The 12,790-nt window shown below is 42.5% G+C and overlaps 1 protein-coding gene across 1 annotated transcript in view; it reads right to left on the bottom strand.

The window, feature by feature from the left end:
* EPM2A (EPM2A glucan phosphatase, laforin) overlaps positions 1 to 12,790 on the bottom strand; it is a 75,231-nt gene that overhangs the window by 32,746 nt on the left and 29,695 nt on the right. The window lies entirely within an intron of this gene.

The following is a 12,790-nucleotide window of genomic DNA, read 5'->3' as shown; positions in this document are numbered from 1 at the left end:
TTGCCTAAAGTGTTGGATAAAACCATTGTCATGAATGACCCTGTCCACTACCATGATGGGGGCTTGACAATAAGGGGTAAACATTTCTGATGTACAGGGAGGCCCACCAGGCTTTATCATGTAGGGCATCATTAACCCTCTCCAATCCACTGTCTGACCTCTGAAGACATTATGATTGAAGGCTGTACAGCTCCGATGTTGGAAGACGTCCGTCGGGGTTCTCTTACTGTATATTGCCAGCCTCTCTGCTGTCGGAGCCTATCCAACGTGTCACCTCATGCAGTACTGGCTTTAGCCAGCATATAGCGCTGTTGTATACCGGCAGTAAAAGAGTAAGCCCCCTAGGAAAACCAGGATACAAATTGGATTGGAAAGGGTTAATAGTTGGAAGACTCTATAAAGCACTACACATATCGGTGGGACTGGCACCCTTTTATACCTTATCTATGTGCAAGTGTAACATCAATATGTGATGGATGTGGTTGGTCATCAGTATTTTTCACCTGTGCAGTGCTCTTCCATATAGCAGTTTGCCTGTCTGCATGCAATTGGGATGTGGTGTCTATACCTACCCTTGTATCATTCTATCAGCATTCTAGTAGGTATGTATGATGACAGTGATTTCTTGAATTGATTTGTCCATTTTCTGTGATTTTAGTGTAGGGACTTGCAATATAATGAGAACCCTTGATGTGAATTGCTAGCTTGCATATTTTGGCCCAAATATTAACCAATACCAAATATTTATCGTTATTCTTGCAGTAAGTAATGTGGCTTTAAGCTGCTGGGAAATAGGATGTGGAATTGGCTAAGATTCTTCTGGAATGCTTTTAGAAGCTGTTGTTTGGTGATGCATCATGTTTATAGTAGGCCATAACTACAAAAGGGTGCACTTCTAAATACTAGAGACACTTGTCATGAAGGGCTTGACTAATACTGAGACTGCAGTAGTCGTTAAAAGTGGCATTTTGTGTTGAATTTGGAGAAACCGCTTGTTATATTAGTTGAGCTATTTAAATTGTTCTTGTTTGATTAGTGTTTTTGCAAACAGTCGAAAATAAAGCTAATTTGAAATAGTGATTGAATAATTTTGATTGCAACTGTAGGTAGATAGAAGTGGTGGCCCTCCTCCACACATCGGCCAGTGGCAGGACATTTCATTACTTAAGCATTTACATGCTTAAAGAGTAACTGCACTTTTAAGAAAATTTTGACATGTCGCTGTTCTCAGCAGCCGAAAACAGATACATAGACTTCTATGCGTCTGTCTTCAAGTGCTGTGAATAGCCAACAAGGAATGATGACAGATGGACAGAGTGGGAACAAGAGAGCGAGAGAATATAAAAATATATCCCCCAGCTTTCCGTCACCTTCCCGAACAGCAGCATAACTTAGTTTATGATGCTGTTCAGAGATGACAGGTTCTCTTTAAGACAAGCACACCAAGATTCTGGTGATTATAGATAGATCCTAAGACTAACCTTTAACCACTTCCCGCTCCAGGGCGTACATTTACGTCCTGCAGCGTTGGGGTATTATGAAGGGAAAACGCGGCGCGACCTCTCTTCATACAGTGCAGGCATCAGCGGTTTATTACAGCTGACACCCGCAGGCAATAGCTGCAATCAGCTGCGCGTCCGATCGCGGCTATTAACCCTTTAAATGCTGTCAATTCCGATAGCGGCAATTAAATCCCCAGATGAGATCGCAGGGAGTTGTGTGGGTGTCATGGCAGCGGGGGCCCTTCTGTAGATTCTGGGGTTTCAGCGTTCTGCAAACGCCTTTCTCAAGTTACTTGAGAAAGGCGTTTGCAGAACGCTGAAACGCATTGTATTATTGATAGATTATTGCTGCAGGAATTTTACTTGCATGCATTCTTTTATTTGGAAATAAATGTATAAATAATTTATACAAATACTGTCCGTTACGACAGTTTTTTCTTTCCAAAGAGGAGCTCCAGTAGTAGCGCGGAAAGAACTTTTTTATCTTTTAAAGTTTGTTTGTTTTAACCCATTGAGGGGAGTTTTTTTTTCCTCTTTGGGATTGCGTCTTTCCGGCGGCTCTCCTTCCCTTACCAGAGGATACCTGAAGTCTCTTCGTAGATTGTTACGGGCTTACTCGGACCACAGGTGCGGGCGGGTTGTTCCCTAGGATCTAACGGTCTAGGGGAACCCCGCTTAGCACCAGGTGAGTTATTCATATTATTCAGCACATGGTGGCGCGGATCGTTATTCTGTATCATAAAATAAAAATACATATTTGATATCGCCGCGTCTGTAGAAATCTGATCTATCAAAGTAGCGCATAGTAGCGTACGGTGAACATCATCTGAAAAAAAAAAAAAGAACGCCAGAAATGCACTTTTTCAATCACCCTGCATCTCATAAAAATTGCAATAATAAGCAATCAAAAGTCATATGTATTCCGAAAAGGTACCAACGTAAACTACAGGAGATCTCGCAAAAAATGAGCCCTCGCACAAGGACGTTGATGGAAAAATAAAAAAGTTATTGCGCGCAAAAGATGGCAGCAGAAAATAATTGTAAACAATTAAATGTCTTTGAAAAAAAATAAAAGTAGTACAGCAAAAAAAATAGATACACGTTTGGTATCGTAGTAATCGTACTGACCCAAAGAGTAAATTATCATGTCATTTTTGTTGCAGTTTTTGCACTGTAGAAACAAGACGCACTGAAAGATGGCGGAATGTCATTTTTTTTCATTTCACCCCACTTAGAATTTTTTCAGTGCATTATATGGTACATAAATAGTACCATTGAAGAATACAACCTATCCTACAAAAAACTAGCCCTCATATAGCTACTATGATGGATAAATAAAGGAGTTACGATTTTTTAAAAGGGGGGAGGAAAAAACGAAAAAAGAAAAAAAAGGGCCACGTCATTAAGGGGTTAAAGACATATTTTAGCATAAACCATATCCCACAGCCAGGCTGCTTTCACATCTGCGACAGTGTTTCCGTTTTCCTGCTCTATTCGCGAAGCAGGAAAGGGGAATCCCCTTGCCGAATGGGTCCGTCCTATGACGGAAAACGACTGCGTTGAGCGGACCCCATTAACCACAATGGGGCTGTTTAAATTTCCACTCTGCTATCCGGCATTTTACTGCAACAAAAAGCACTGAATTCCAGTGCAGAAGTGAACCCGGTCTTTCATACATAATTCACAAAAGTAGGAAAGTGTTTAGGACCATTTGCGATTCTATCAGTCAAGAGTCATTATGGCAAAATGGTACTTTCATCAAAAGAGACTGACCCGAGAAATGTTTATCACAACACAAATTGAGAGATAGTTTGTGGCTGGTGGTATATAGGAGAAACTATTTATCTGCTTGTCTTCAGCGTGGGGTTATTAATAAATTCCAAAATATTTTTAAATATTTTTAAAAATGTAATCCTAAAAGGTTTTACTAGTTTTACTATAAATACTATTTCACTGTACACTCCTTTCCACCCTAGCTTAAGGCCTTAGTCAGACGGGCGTTTTTTCGCGTGATTTGCGGATCGCATGACGGATGCGCATCTGCAAATCTCGTGACCGGTGCCCGAAAATCGCCCGAAAATCTGCTCCTAGCCGCGTTTCATTAGAAACGGGCTGGAGCTGTCCAGCGCATTGCATTCAATGGAGCCGGCAATACAGCCCGCTCCATTGAAAGCAATGCGCTGCGGGCGAGTGTGGGATGAATTGTCGGGAAGGGCTTAAATATATAAGCCCTTCCCTGCAATTCATCCAGAAAAGTGTTAAAATAAAAAATATATATATACTTACCTGCTCCCGGCAGCCGGAGTTCCGCGCGGCCGGCCTGCAGTGGGTGTGAAGGGGGTGTGAGTCAGACCTGCCCCCTGATTGGCTCAGCGCTGAGCCAATCAGGGGGCAGGTCTGACTCACACCCACTGCAGGCCGGCCGCACGGAACTCCGGCTGCCGGGAGCAGGTGAGTATATATATATTTTTTATTTTAACACATTTCTGGATGAATTGCAGGGAAGGGCTTATATATTTAAGCCCTTCCTGACAATTTATCCCGCGCACGCCGGAAGCCCATTGCTTTCAATGGAGTCGGCTGTATTGCCGGCTCCATTGAATTCAATGGGCAAACATCGTTCTTCTCTGCCACAGCTGTTACAGCTGTGGAAGAGAAGAAGGATTTGTCTTCTATATGTTCTCAATGGGGTCGGCGCTGCTGCCACCGGCCCCGTTGAGCGCATATAGAGAAGAGAACAGGAATCGCAGATCGCAGATAGGTGCGATCTGCGATTTCTGTTCTATAATTTATCGGACGAGCGCATAAAAAGCGCTCATGTGTCCGATACCATTGCAAAGCAATGGTTTTATAAAATCGCCGGACGCATGTGCATGCGCAAATCGCGGCAAAAAACGCCCGTCTGACTAAGGCCTAACAGTGTATGAGGAGCAGTAAAGGGAGATCCAAGCAGTTATGTATACAGTTTTGCTGCCCATTATTAAAGGGGTTTTCAGGGACTTAACTAATGAAGACATATCTTGATGATAGGTCATCAATAGTTTATTGGTGGGGATCCATCGCTTGAGATCCCTGCCGATCACCAATTTGCTGGACGTACAAAACAGAAAACAGCCGGAAGCTGACAGCTCCGCTGTGACTGCCTTACCAACCTGGGCCTCTACAATGTGGATAAAGCTGTCAGCTTCCAGCTGTATCCATAATCATAGTGGGCCCAGTGAACAGCTGATTGATGGGGAACCCGAGCAATGGATCCCCGATCTGATTGGTCATCTATCCTTTTCATGAGAACCTCAAGATTCTCGTTTGCCCGAATGAATGAGCGCTTGGCCAGTGTATTTAGACAGGCAACTCATTAATGGTAATTGTGAACTTCTCGTTCACTGCTTCACATCACTATGTGAAACCTTGATCGATCAGTGTTTAAACTTAGGGCGCCCACCCACTGGCGATTTTTTTCCCTGCGAAATTCGCAGCATTTCTTTCTCTGCAGGGGTCTATGGGACTTGTAATGTTAAAATCGCGATCGCGCAAAATCGCGATTTCGCGGTAAATTGCGATTTTGCGCGATCGCGATTTTAACATTACAAGTCCCATAGACCACTTCAGAGAAAAAAATGCTGCGAATTTCGCAGGGAAAAAAATCGCCAGTGGGTGGGCGCCCTTAATGAGAAGCCAATGAGCTGACAATGATTGTTAATGCCTGGTGAAAATGAACGACGAAAGAGAAGTGCACGATTCTTGTTTATCGATCAGTCGTTGGCTTGTGTTTAAACTGAACAATTATTGTTCACTTTAGTTTGATTTTTGGAACGATAATTCTTCCATCTAAACACAAATTAAGGCCTTATTAACACGACCGTATATACGCAGCTAATTTAGCTGCGTTAAAAAATCATGACTATCTGAAGCACTGGATTCCAATGTATTCATTCAGATGAGCAATTTTTAGCTGTGTAAAAAAATCACGGCAGGAATAATAGGACATTGGCGACCGAAAACGGTGCGTGAAAAGATAGGTCTTGCCCTATCTTTTGCTGAGATACAATGGAGGCTTCGACGGGCTTCTATGGGAGCTGAAAAACAAGGAAGGGGAGGGAGTTTAGATGTGTCCAACGCTGGGAAACGATTACAGCTTACTCTATTTAACCATTTGAAGTCATTCCAAGGATGTCTGCCGACCGAGGGATTTCTGCCCAGCAGCATATTTTTTTGCTGATACAACACAGCCACCTGTGTGAATGGCCGAAAAAATGCTAATTTTTTTCGCAACTTTTTTTCTTACAGGTGATTTTTGGCCACAATGCGGCGAGTGTAAAAACGTATACGGTCGTGTGAAAGAGCCCTTAGTCATCAATAGTTAAGTCCTGGCTTTAATGAGGGTGCTAATGAGATTTAAATTGGCTCATTGAGCAGTAATAATGTCGTTATAGATGGTTGTGTTTTCGGCTAATTATTCAACAAATAAGTATGATTATTTTTGGGCTACTGAAAAAAATAGTCATATAACAAACAAGTTAGAGTAAAATATTTTATTATTTTGGCATCAAACAAAAGACATAATTTGAAAGCTTTCATGATAGAGTTTCACTCTAAAGGTCCAGTCAGAAGAATAAGAAATATTCTTCAACTACTGATCTCCATTTAATTGACCATCTATCATCTGCTCCAAGGCAATGACACTAATGGTTCTGGAGACTGACTATTTACAAAGCTGTAGAAGTGACTCAAAGGTGGTAATTGTATATGTATGATAATATAAAATGTTTCCTGAAATATAAAACATAAATTTCAGCAAAGTAACACAGAGGCAGGACTGACAACAAATAGTCATCAGACGTGGAAAGATTCATTTGGGTTTATAACACAGCAAACCTTTCATTTTTTTCTAAAGTGATTAGGAGGCAGTGAACATTAATTGCTAACCAAATAACTGGGCAAAGAGACAAGAAAATCTTGCCACAGGCATTTCATGTTGAACATAAAGACATTTCTCAATGCGGCTTGACAGCTGGCTTACAATTGGGGAATGATACTGAGAACTCCAGCTTTACTGTAGTATGGCTGACTACAATGAAATCCTGATGAAAACTTAATTGTTATATTGGTTTCTTGGTGAAAATTCATTTTGTAGTTTTACAATTACAGAATAAAGCAAACAATAACCCTATTAAAGGATGAACTGAAAATATAGATGACATGGAAGACATTGAGCGCATGATTACCATTCTCAGGAGCAACAAACTCAGCATATTGGGACATTTAACAGCAGGCTTCCTAGTAGCCATTTCCCTTTCACTTAAGCCTCTTTCCCATGACCGTATGCTTTTTGATGGTCGTCCGTACGCACCGTAAAATCGCATGAATGAAGAATAGCCACGATCAAGTTTATTCTCGGCCATTCACATGGGCGGCTGCTGCAGCGTGGAAATCCCTTGATCGGCAGAAATCCTTAAAATGACTGCTAATGGTTAAATAGAGCCAGCGGTCATCTTTTTCCAGAGTTGGACGCAACTAAACTCCCTCCCTTTTTTTCAGCTCCCATAGCAGTCTATAGGAGCTTCCAGCATATCTTGGCCAAAGATAGGACAAGGTTTATCTTTGGACACAGCGAATAAAATCAGCAACCATTTTCAGTGCCATCTTTCCCGAAGCAACTTTTTTAAGTGGCCATAAATTGGTCATCTGAATGAATACATTGGAATTCAATGCTTCAGATGGTTGCGATTTGTGGCCGATTTTGTGATGCAGCTAAATAGCTGAATATATATTGACGTAAGATTAAGGCCATAGGGCTTAGTCACACGGGTGACGATCTCACGTATTTCCGCGCAGAAAAACGTCCGCACCGCAGACGTCCGTAGCTGACAAAAAAGAACATATTGGTGGCAATAGAGCTGTGCGGCCGTTATTCTGGGCGGAAATACGCGCGGATCGTCGCCCATGTGACTAAGCCCTATGGCCTAAGCTGATGTAACACATAGTATTTTGTATTTCAAAAATATCACAATTTTTGCAGCTTTCAAGCTGTGTTTTTAGCCAGGTGTTTTGCAGATGTTGTGGATATGCCATAAATGTTTAAGATTGGAAACAATATATTTTTTAAAGGCTATGAACACCTTTAGGGGCAATTTTTTCCACTTATATGCCTGGGTTTTGGGCTGACAATCATTTTTACATTAGGCTTTCTTAAAAACATTTTGTGCTGTTCACCTTCTTGTAGCTTCTATATAAAAACTGCAGTCTAAAGACATATTCACACGGGTGAATTTTTGATCCATGTGTACAAAAGTCGGACCTGGTCGTGTGACTAATGGTCCATTTACATGTAACAATTATCGCTCAAAATTCATTCAAACTGTAAGTGCAAAAAAAATCACTCACTATTCGTTCACAAGTTGCTATTGCTCACCTTCAGTGAGCATAAAAAGAATCACTGACTTCTCATTCCATGTAAATGCTCCCCACTCAGCACTTCACATGGAAGAGGAAGTGCTAAGTAAGAAGCCAGCAAGAAGCCTGCGATCCAGAGGTGAACTCTACCTGTGTAAACTCTCTGCACGAGCGCTAACGACCTTGGCGGTCTCCTATTGAGACTCAGGCTTCTTTCACATGAGCGCATATCGGCCAGCGTTTTCACGGCCGGCCGATATGCGCTGTGATCTGATGCATTGGATTCCTATGCATCAGGTCACATGGTCATATTTGTGAGACGTAAAAACGCCCGGCCAAGCCAATATAGCGCCGGGCGTTTTTAAATCAGAGCCAAAACATTCTGGAACTATGATTTGGCCGGAATACGTCCAGCTGCTGCATGGGCTTCTATGGGAGCCCATGGCAGCGGCTGTAGGTGGGAAGGAGTTTAGCAGCGTGGCTGCTAAACTCCCTCCCTCTGTTCTCCCCCCCACCCATGCAGGCTTACCTGTCTTCCTCGCCTTTTGTTTTGTGCAATAGGAGGTGGTGGTGTGAGGGCGGAGCTGAGCATCGGTCCGCCCCGCTCCTCCCATTGATGCTATGGACAAGGGGTGGGACAGAGGCAGAGCTAAGTGCCTGCCCTCTCCCTGCCCCTTGTCCATAGCCATTAATGGGAGGAGGCAGAGCAGACTGGCACTTGGCTCCGCCCTCATCCCGCCCCCTCCCATTGCACAGAATGAAAGGGGAGGAAGACAGGTAAGCCTGCAATGAGGAGGGAGGGGAAATGGGAGATGGCCTTGTGAGGTTGGCGCATTTGCGCCGGCCTTACCAGGCCATATGAAGGGGCGCTCAAACGTTTGATTTGTGCGTCCGTTCACCAGAATTTTTACAAGCAATGTAGCGTTAGGGCCCAGTTACACCGAATGATTATCACTCAAAAGATGGCTTTTCCCATCTTTCACTTTTCTGCCGATTATTTTTAGTTCAGCATGAAATCCATCCTTTCGCAGACAGCTGATAAGTCTGACCACATGCTGTGTTCAGCCTGGGGGGGGCACTGATTACGTTGTCTCAGCTGTCAAAGTTTATGCAAAATGATCGCTCAAAAGCCATCCTTTGAGTGATCATCTTCGTGTGTAAAAGGGCCTTTGGAAGTGACTGAAAACAAAAAAAAATAATAATAACGTAGAAGCACTGTAAAAGTGATGAAGTGGACTGGCTTATAGGGATTGCTCTCTATCAGTATTCTCTGGCTTTCCAGTGTTTTCATCCTGATTTCTTCAAACATTGTGCATTGTGGAATAAAGGGCAGAATTTTTAAACCATAAGCCAATATTGGCAGTGATATACCAACAGGATGACAGCTGTGATTGCAGTAGTCTTGCCATATCATAGTAGAGCAAAAGTGAACAGAAAAGAATTAACTCACCAGTAAAAACGAATTCGAATAAAGTTGTTAGGTTTAGCTTTCTCTTAAGAAAATGCATGGATTTACGAAAAATCTGGAAACCAATCATAAAATGAAAGAAGTTCGAGGGCACTGTTTGCAGACATTTTGCCCGGAAGACAATATTTCTGCTATAAACGTTCAACATCATTTATAGAGAAATGTATAAGAAAGAAAATAACAAAACTTAATGAAGGCTTTGATGGAAGTTCACATTAAATCAGTACAAAAACTAGACCAAGGTCAATAATGTTTTCTTGCCTCAAGCATGAAGATTAGATTAGTCACTCAAGGTCATCCAAACTTAAACGTTCTTTCAAAAAGGTCTCCTATGGAAAATAGGAGCTCAAGGTTCATTATTCAAAAGCTCACCTGATAACCAATGCAATCTGATAAAGTAATTTACAATGCCATGGTGTCATTAACTTAAATTAACCCAAAGTGTCATTAACCTACCTTCTAAATTAATTGCCAAGAACACAGCAAACTTCATTTATACCTGTTCCACACAGGAAGACATAACTGTGAATAACATCCTTTCAAAATAAAAGTTTAGATTACTGTATTCAGGCTTAAGATAAAAGATAGAGTAAAATGTAACAAAACATCCTTTTTTTGGCACAGTTTAGGTCGGGTACACATCTGCGCTGGAACCTCCATTCAAAAGGGTCTAGCGCAGAAGCATCACAAAGTACCAGGAGAAATAGTGCTGCATGCAGCATGCTTTCTTACATTAGAATGCTGGGCAACTGAGCGAAAGCCGGGTGGACCCCATTATAAGCAATGGGGTCTGTTCTGCAATGTTCGCTTTCGTCATAAGGCGAATCCGTTCAGCCAGCGGATTTGTTTTTCCTGCTCCCCAAATGAAACAGGATAAAGGAACTCAAACGTAGATGTGAAAGCAGTCTTATCTATCCAGAGGCGCCTGTACGACTGATGATCAGCCTTTATTGCCGGCTCCATTGAATTTAATGGGCGAACATCGTTCTTCTCTGCCACAGCTGTGCCACATCTGTGGCAGAGGATAGCGGGCAGCGCTCGTGTGACCGAGCCCTTTCGGCTGATAAACGCTGCTAGCAGCGTTTTTTTCAGCCGTGACTCTGGCCTCGGTCACGCGATTTTTTTGGAGCGCATCCGTTATGTGATCCGCAAATCGCGCAAAAAATCGCCCGTGTGACTGAGGCCTCAATGCTCAGGAAAATACATGCATGTGATCAAACCCATCTAAATCAATGGGTTCTGTTCTCTGTATTGCGCATGTAAATTTTGCAGGTACAAATACGCCCCCGTGAATCTGCTCTTAGAAGCATCTCCTGAAAATAGGCTGATCACAGGGTGTCTTTCCCAGAACAAGAAACCCCTTTAAGCGAATTGACTTTGGAGTTTCTATACACCAGCCAAAGTGAAGAGGTACTTAAATGCATGGTCCTCACTCTGAAGGGCTTAGCAAACAGATATCTTACATATTCTATGACTTACTTTAGTGTGAGTTATGTAATGCTACGTTTTACTGGCAGAATGCGGGAACATCTGAATCATGGATGCTGCCACTAGAAGGAGCTGTCTTGGTTAACAATCCCTTTAAGTGTAATGTGTTATGTTTTAAAGAGAGCAAAATATATATAATATGCCATGGAGGTGGTTGGTACCTTTATATGCAATTCCCTAAACTCTCTGCACTGAATGCTTATGAAGCCCTCCTCTGTGCTCTTGAGTGATGGCTCTAGTGTCCAATCACTACTAGATCTAGCACTCAAAGCAGAAGGAAGCAATGGAAAGCGTTTGGTGTAAAGAGCCCAGGGGCACTGCACATGAAGGGACTGTCTCCATGGCACTTGTAATTGTGGTATGTGATATATTGATTTCTGGCTTGTGCAATTACTCTGATAATCAAGACAGGTATGTACAAACTGCTTTCCTCATCACCCATCTAGGGCTCTGAGCAGTTTTGAGGGGTTAGAATTGCTGACAAACTCCCTTTAAGCCCTTCAGGAAGCAGCCCTTTTTTTCGGTTTCTCCTCCTCGCTTTCAAAAAATCATAACTCACATTTTTCTGTTGACGTAGCTGAGGACGTGTTTTTTGCTAAATGAGTTGTATTTTGTAGTGATACTATTAAATGCACCATATAATGTACTGAAAAACTTTTAAAAACGGCTAAGTGGAATGAAATGGAAAAAAGACGGAATTCTGCCATCTTATTTTTATGGTGTACATACTGCGAAAAAAATTACATGATAACATGTAAAAAATTACATGATAACATATTTGTGTGTGTCAGCACAATTACAACAATACCAAATATATTTAGTTTAGTTTTGTCTGTACTACTTTTAAAAAATACATATACACTCATTGTCTAACAACCCCCCCCCCCCCCCCCCTCATTATAAGGAGTTGTCAGAATGGAGTGAAGCTTTCTCTGTGTGATTGTAACACTGATATAAGTAAGTGATTACAATATAAGAGCAAAAGGAAAATTTATTGAGGAAAATTGACCCCTTGGAGGGAGGCTCTAGTACCCTGTTGTGCTGCCTCTAGCTTGGATACAAGATGTGAAACGGGCGGGCATGGTGGCTCTAGTACCCTGTTGGGCAGCCTCTAGCTTGGATACAAGATGTTAAATGGGCAGGCATAGAGTCTATAGTACTCTGTTGTACCACCTCTAACTTGGATACAATATGTGACATGGTGGGCATAGAGGCTCTAGTATTTTGTTGGACCTCCAGGATGTAAGATGTGATATGGGCGAGCATGGAGGCATATAGGTTCTGTATGGTGTCATGTGGTATATCGGTCTACATTTGCTGAAACTGAGCCTCTAGATCATGCTACTTGAATGCTGTCGAAAGCTGTTGTTCCAGATAGTCCCATACATGTTCTATTGGTGATAAATCTGATGACCGAGCAGGTCACGGGAGTGTGACAATATTGTGGATACATTCCTGTGACACCCTTACTTTGTTCAGCCTAGTATTATCCTGCTGGGAAATGCCTCTTGGAGGTCCTGCCATGAAAGGCAACACATGTGGCTGCAGGATGTGCTGAACATATTGCTGAGCTGTCATTGTCCTTTGTACCACTACAAGGGTTGACCGACTGTCATATGTGATGGCCCCCCCAGACCATCACACCAGCAGTGAGGACAGTTTGCCGCTCTACAGCAAAGGCATGGTTGAGGTACTCACCCCAAGGTCTCCAGACACAAACTGATGTTAGTGCCCATGCTAAACCTGGATTCGTTACTGAATACAACTCAGTTTCACTCCGTAGCGGTCCAGTTTAGTCATTCACAATACCAATGTAAATGGACGCGACATTGGGTGAGTTTTAAAGACAGTACATGTAATGGGTGCCGTGCCAAATGTCCTTCAACCAAGGACCTGGAAATGGTTCCGACACAGGGCCCAGTAACGATGGTGCTGCATG

Source organism: Eleutherodactylus coqui, chromosome 3 (genome assembly GCF_035609145.1).
Source record: "Eleutherodactylus coqui strain aEleCoq1 chromosome 3, aEleCoq1.hap1, whole genome shotgun sequence".
In the NCBI taxonomy this organism is placed as follows: Eukaryota; Metazoa; Chordata; class Amphibia; order Anura; family Eleutherodactylidae; genus Eleutherodactylus; species Eleutherodactylus coqui.
Note: the sequence above shows the minus strand (reverse complement) of the source record. Positions and strands in the feature narration are given on the sequence as shown.